Raw genomic sequence first — 7,165 nt, forward strand, 5'->3', positions numbered from 1 at the left:
TTCAAGTTTTTTAACCAATGCGTAATCTCAAACTGTCATGGAGATCGCATGTCTCGTTCCAAAATATTTTTGTGTTCTTTTGTTTGTTTTTTATTATTATTTTCGTTTTGTACAGGGGATGGCCTTATTGCGAGTCGACGCCGACTCGCGGAATTGGATAACAGCCTGCACTATGTGTTTATACGTAAGTTGGGGAAATATGATCATGGACCATAAATTTTTCGGTAAAACTGTCACCTCACAATCCATTCTTAAAAATTATCAGTGATGTCTGGTTCCCCTCTGCTCGCATCGTATTGGCTGCAGCCATTAGCACTTATATTGGTCGGCATTGTAATTTATATATTGGTACAAGATGGGGGAAATACTTTCCTTTCCCCCCCCCCCAAATTTTTTTTTTTCTTTTTTTTCTTCAAGTGGGGTTTTTTGTTATTCAGAAGGGTAAAAGAGTAGCAGAAATGGAAATCTTAGAAAAAATTGGACTTCAAAATCTCTCTTTCAATTAGAGAGAAGCTACCTGACTACAACATATACTCTCAGCTTCGGTAAGAAACTTGTCTAGTGTCTAGGATAGCTCGTTTCTTCTTTTTGGAAATCAGTTTCATGATGTCTTCTAGGCAGAGGACCTGACCAACACCCCCTAAAGAAGGGGGTGTTGCTCTTCTTTAGGGGGTGTTGACCTGACGCACTCAAACATGTTAGATGTTAGGTTCGATCTGGGCTATTGAATCATAGTCTGATAGGGGGGGGGGGGCATTCAAGTATTATTTCAGCAAATTTTTAGTCATTTTTGACCCCCACCCCGGTCAGTAAAATTTTGTCAGCTCTCCCCCCCCCCCCCGCTTCTAGACGATCATTTGATGCAAAAAAAATTAAAACATTGGAAGAAAATGCCTTTATGTATATTATTATGGCTGGGAGTTTTTTTTATGACCTAAGATGGAACGTCGCTGCTGATCGGTCAAAAAACTTGAAATTCAGGTTTTTTAACCGATCAGCAACGACGTTTCATCTTAGGTCATAAAAAAAATCCGGGTCCCAGCCTAATGTTAAACTCCTCTCGATGTAACTTACCAGTAATCACATGTAAAAATTATGTTCAATGTGGTTAGGACATTGAATGAGCATCACAAAAAGATATTTGATTGACCTGCGAGGGAAGAAAGTGGTTTATACTAGTGTCATCTGCTGTCGACTTAAAACATTAATTTTTTAATTAATGGATATCATAAGAATATGTTTATCTCTTCCTCTGAAGATATTTATATATTTTAAGTTCTTTATTAGATAAAATTTATTGCAGTGAATTTAATTATAGGGAAATTTGAGATGTAGTCAAATATACTTTAATATAATTTTTTTTTTTTATTTTGGTCGCTGGATAAATTTTGTTCCATCTCGAGACAGTTCAAGTTTCGATTTTGTACGCGCCTGAATAAATTAGTTTTGTTTTTCAGCGTCATCTATCTTTGACTTTGCAAATCACTTTCTGATTTCATGCGCATTTTGGTTCTATTTCTTTCAGATTCTATCGTTTTTGTTGTTTCTTTATCCGTGAAATCAATTTCTGAATAAATTTCAAAATAATTGATTATTTGGAAAAGTTGTGCAAACTTATAAAATAATCGGATACAGTGAAATATCGGTTAATACGATGTTTCTTCTGCTTCCATGAGCCTGAACAATTAAAAACTTGAAGCCCATTTTCTAATGTATTCCTGGAGTTCATTTTTATATGTTTTGAATGTAGGAAACAGGGCTGTTTATTATAATTTATTGAAAAGCAGATTGAATGGGTACGGTCAATTTTTAGAAAGTTTACGGATCCCTAATATCACAGCTTTTAGTTATTTTTCCATTAATTATAAACTTTTTTTTAATATATATTTTAGACATTTTTAGTGCCTTTTTGCCTGCCTATTTTGACCGTTTTTAGTGCCAAAATTTCCGGTAGTTGTATATTTATATACATTATCATATTTATTTCCGGTAAAAGTTATATATGTGAATAATGGGGGTGGGGGAGGAATTTGCCTACGTTTTGTGAACAATTTTGTTAATAGTCGATTTCAAGTGTAGAATCATTTTCAAATCGGATAATTCTTTCTTTCTTTGACACCCTCTATACCAGTGTTTCCCAAAGTGGGCAATATTGCCCCCTGGTGGGGGATGGAATGGTCCAAGGGGGTGATAGAACCTACTGATTTAACATAGGATCCTATGGGTTTACGTGAGTTGGGGGGCGATGAGAGGAAAATTTCTGATGAAGGGGGAACAAAAAGTTTGGGAAACTATGCTCTATACGAAAACCAAATACCATACATCTCGCTAAACTTCCGTTTCGCATAAGGAACACTAAGTACATCAAAAATAAAATAAATAAATGAATATTTATATAATATTAAAAAACAATTAAATATTGTAAAAAGTCAATAGTGCCTAACTAAAAACTGAAACAAGCGTTCCGAAAAGTGTTTTTCGAGACAGCACATTTATACTTAATTCAAACAATCGAAAGGTCCCGAAAAACCGGGGCATATGGCCAGTCTACGCAAGGAGTCGCCGGTCTAAATCCGATAGAGCCTGTGCCGTTTTAGGTTTGAAAGAAAAGAAAGGGGTCGCCGATAAATTTTTTGGTGAAAAAGGTGAATCACACTTCAAAAAGTTTGGGAGTCCACAGTTCTTTATTTTAATTGTTGTCAAAAGTGTTGAATTTCTTTCTCTCTCCGAAAACGTCGGTTTCTGGTATTTCGACTGTTTGATGGGTAAAGTTTTAAACGTAGGTTATTATTTGATTTTGGAACTTGTACAATTTTTTTCCGCCCTGTATTAATTTAAAAGTTTTTCTAAAGATTTTTTGATTGGGGGTTCCTAATTCGATTTCAGAAACTTTTGGAATTCCTGAGGTGTACGAAATCTCAACGATGTGTTCTTAACAATGATTACTTTTGTTTTCCACGAACAATGCAGCGGAAGACTAATATAAGTAGCAGGTTTTAAATGAGTATGGGTATTCATTCAGACTTCTTATGGGTCGAGTATTTATGTGGGTGGAAGGGATATGATGGCAGGAATCTGTGGAAGGTAGGCGGAGATTACGAAGTACCAGAAATTTCTCGTCAACAGGAAATTTTACTAAACGCCAGTTCACTATCGTCATTTTTGCACTTTGTTCGAGAGCGCTCGGCGAGGTGTGGTGGGGCTGTTTGTCGCCTTTTGAAAAACGTGATTAAACGACAGAATGGATATAAATACAGTAGTACCCCCCCCCCCCCACATTATGATGAGTGAATATCACGCATGTAGATGCGTATTGGCGCAACTTCCAACAACTCTTGTAATAACTAATCAAATAAATCTTTTTGTTTTTTGTAGTTACATTATATATATTGTATATTTTGTCGTTCCAGCGTGACGTCGCAAACTGCATGCGTTTTTCGCGATTTTTACTCCCGCAACGTGGTTTGCGACACCATGTTCTATTGCAATTTTTGTTCCTCTTGATGTCTACTAACAACCCTCCGCGTTTGTCAGTCCATTAACAGAGCACCCTGCATGTGTATATATACATATATGTATAGCCATGACACACACAGGCAAAGCGCTGAAAAAAAAAATTTAAAGAAAGTTTTGTGAAAGAACTTGTGTAAAGAAATTAAACTTCAAGAATGAAGCAGCAGGGACAGAGTTAAGTGATCTGAAAATACGCCGTCGGTACATTTAACCTTTTCACTACCACATTATGAAAAAAATCAATTATGTAAATTTTTCAACCTGCAAGTCATTCTTTTGGTCACCTACATGCTTGTACATTTTCTTGGTACTCACTGACCAGCGCTTTCGCTCTCTTCACTCTTGTCATTCAAATGTTTGTACACGCTAAAGAACAATCTGGTCTCCAACTCTGTAAATCACTCTTTTGGTTATTTACAAGCGTGCACACGCTCTAGGTCACATTTTCGGTCACTGACCGATCTGTTACTCCTCTCTCTGGGTCACTCCTGTCATTCAAATTCTTGCACACGCCTTAGAGGTGCGAAATTCATCTTAAAATTCAAATCAATACAAAATCAAATGCAAGTTATCCACCAATATGCGTCAAGATTCAGAGGGGCAGAGACGAAATTTTGCTGACGAGGGAGGGGGGGGGGGATGTCGAAAATTGCTAAAAATTTGTTTCCGTAATACTTGAACGGCCCCGTATCACCCGGCTAACAAAGATAATTCGTTCCAGAATCGAGTTCGTATGGTTGTCCCCATGTATTGGTGATTTGGTCAGCTCATTTCTGTCTGATACATGCAGATGGGAAAGATAAGCTCCTAGAATGTCAGTTTCATGCTTTAATGCACTGAAAGACGACATGCTCTGAAAACACAAGGGCTCCCCCCTTTTTAAATTCTTTGGCTATATTTTGGCTGAATGAAAAGTGTAGGTACATCTGAAAAAAAAAGATTTCGAGTCGGACTCTAGCGACAGAAATTCTGATGATTGGTGCGAAAATTCAACTCACGATTCGGCTATTTTATGTTATTGCGTACAGGTCGGCGAGATATCATCGAAAATGTTCGTTAGCTGAATCCGTATTCGTTAACTGAGGCAGAAAAAATCATGAAAAAATCTTCATTAGACGAAAGATTTGTAAGCTGAGGCGTTCTTTAGCCGAGGTATCACTGCACTCTCTTCCAGAATCAGTTTTTTTTTAACGCTTGCAATTTTGCATCTAATTAAGAAAAAAATGTATTCATTATCATCATCAATCCATTATTTACTCTCAAGTATTAAAGCATCATAAAATTTACGACTTATTTTCCTCTCTAGATGTTCTCCACTCCGTTTGACTTTCAGTAGCTCAATACATTTCTTGTCAAGGTACATCCTTCAGTTAGTGACTTGTGTATAATTCATGCTCACTTCCACATTATTGAAGTGATTCTATTTTCAATTTCATGGTTTACTTATACCAGAAATTCACCCTAACATAACCTCGTACACAGAAAGGGATAGGTATGCACTGCACAATAAAATATCAGTAAATTGTTAATTTATACACGAAAAATTCCATTTAATATAATTTCATACAGTTAGTTGGTGGTGCTTACATTTACACATATTCGTCCCATCTCTAATACAAATTTTACCGTCCTTACTCCCCCTTCCTACCAATTTTCCTCACCCCTCATTTCTCGATCTTGCCGCCCTGCGCTTAGCGTCACCCCCCCCCCCATAAATACGTTTCTGACTATCTAGAACTGTGCCCCAGTCATTTAGTGAACTGTAAATGTGCTACAAGCCATTTGAGAGTGGTCTGGAAATTGACCGCTTACTCCATTTTTACAAAATTAGGTTTGAGGTCACGGGCCACATTTGGCCCAAGAGCCATGAGTTCAGCATGTATATGGGCTATAGCATAGTTTCGGAAACTCTTTTTGTTCCATCGCCCCTTTCTTCAAAAAAGTTTTTATCGCCCCCAACTCAAGCCAACCCATAGGATCCTATAGTAAATCCAAAGCTTCTACCACCCCCAGGGGGCGATATTTACCACTTTGGGAAACATTAGGCTATAAAGAAAAGTGTACCGTTGAGAAATCAACTTTACAAAATATCTGGGCCACTAAGTATTAAAATAAGCGGCTCTTAAAGGAGGCGAGATATCTCGTCAATACTGCTGAGGGGGACTTAGAACAGCATTGCCCACAGTAACACAAAAAAAGGCATATGTATATGAATACCATGTCATCTTATCATGTATGAGCGTTCTTTGAGCTACTCTAATTCTCAACTAATTTTGTTATCCTTAATTAGTAACTGTCAGAGATATTTGGGACAAATCACTTGTACAATCAATCTTACAATTGGGAAGAACATTAAAAGTTTGACTTATTACAATTTGCCTCCGTTGTTTCTTCATAAACTGAAAAACAAAATTTTTCCACCTTCCAAAATTTTGGCAAACAAAACTGGAATGCCAACTCAGTTTTTTGGGAAAAGTGACATGACGTTTTGCCATCTGAGCACAGACTTGCTCTACAGTTGAAACCCTTCAAATTTTATCATTGACAAATTGAGTAACTTGCATATCTCATGTCATTTATATTTAGGACCAACCATGAAAACCAAATACCAATAAATTTAAACAAAAATGCAAGCAAATGTTTTTAATTTGTAAAATACAAAGCCACAAATCGAACCATTGCGAGCAAAAGGGAAAAAAAATAGGCATGATCAACTACAAATTAGTAGCGCTGGCAAATGTAAATTCATGACATTTTGATAAAAACAAATTCTATAACGTTACGTAAAAAATACAAATACATAAACAAAAAAACTGAATGCACAAATGAACATTTTTCTATATGGCATAGAAACATATGACACTGGTTTACTTTAACTTCACCCAGAAATAACGAAAAAAAAAAAAAAATCCCTCTTGCCACAATTATACTTAACAAAAAAAATATTTTCAGTTCATATCCGCAAAGAAATACATCCAAAATCTTTCACCAAAACATAAAAAAACTTGTAATGTCAATTTGCTGATATATATATACAAGAAATGAATATCAAAAAACATGTTCCATCCAATCTTAATGGCAAATGTGAATGATAATAACAATTATAGTTATGAAAAAAAAAATGATTTCAATACCCAACGAAACAAAAAAAAAGATTTCTAATAAATACATAATGTGCTGTGTGTTTAACGTGTACGTAGTTGATATAGTCAGAGTAGCAGTGTTTTCGAACCTCTGCATAACTTTAAGATTAAAAAGAAATCCAAATATATATGCTGTACATAACATTTCATGTTCAGGAACTATTTTAAGGGCTCTGGAACATTCTGAATACATTTCTGTGATAGATTCCATTCAAGAATTTGCTGGGAATTCCATTCAAGAGCAGCAATAACATCACGATACAATTACCTGTGACTTCCCACACCAATAACAGGATGTTTTCAATTTAAAATCCATTTCAATATGAATAGAAATTAATTTAAATTTATATTTTCAATTATTTTATCTATCTTGGCCTGCGCCACAACATTTCCACGATTTATGCTCAACATTCATCCAACTCTTATCACAAATGTGAATAGAATTGGAACAATGCCAAAACAACATCGAGTTGAGACATAATTTAGACTTTACTTAATCAGAATTTACT

This window comes from Pholcus phalangioides, unplaced genomic scaffold (assembly GCF_987345545.1).
Source record: "Pholcus phalangioides strain wild (caught in Gottingen) unplaced genomic scaffold, Ppha-v1.0 ptg000006l_1, whole genome shotgun sequence".
NCBI lineage: Eukaryota > Metazoa > Arthropoda > Arachnida > Araneae > Pholcidae > Pholcus > Pholcus phalangioides.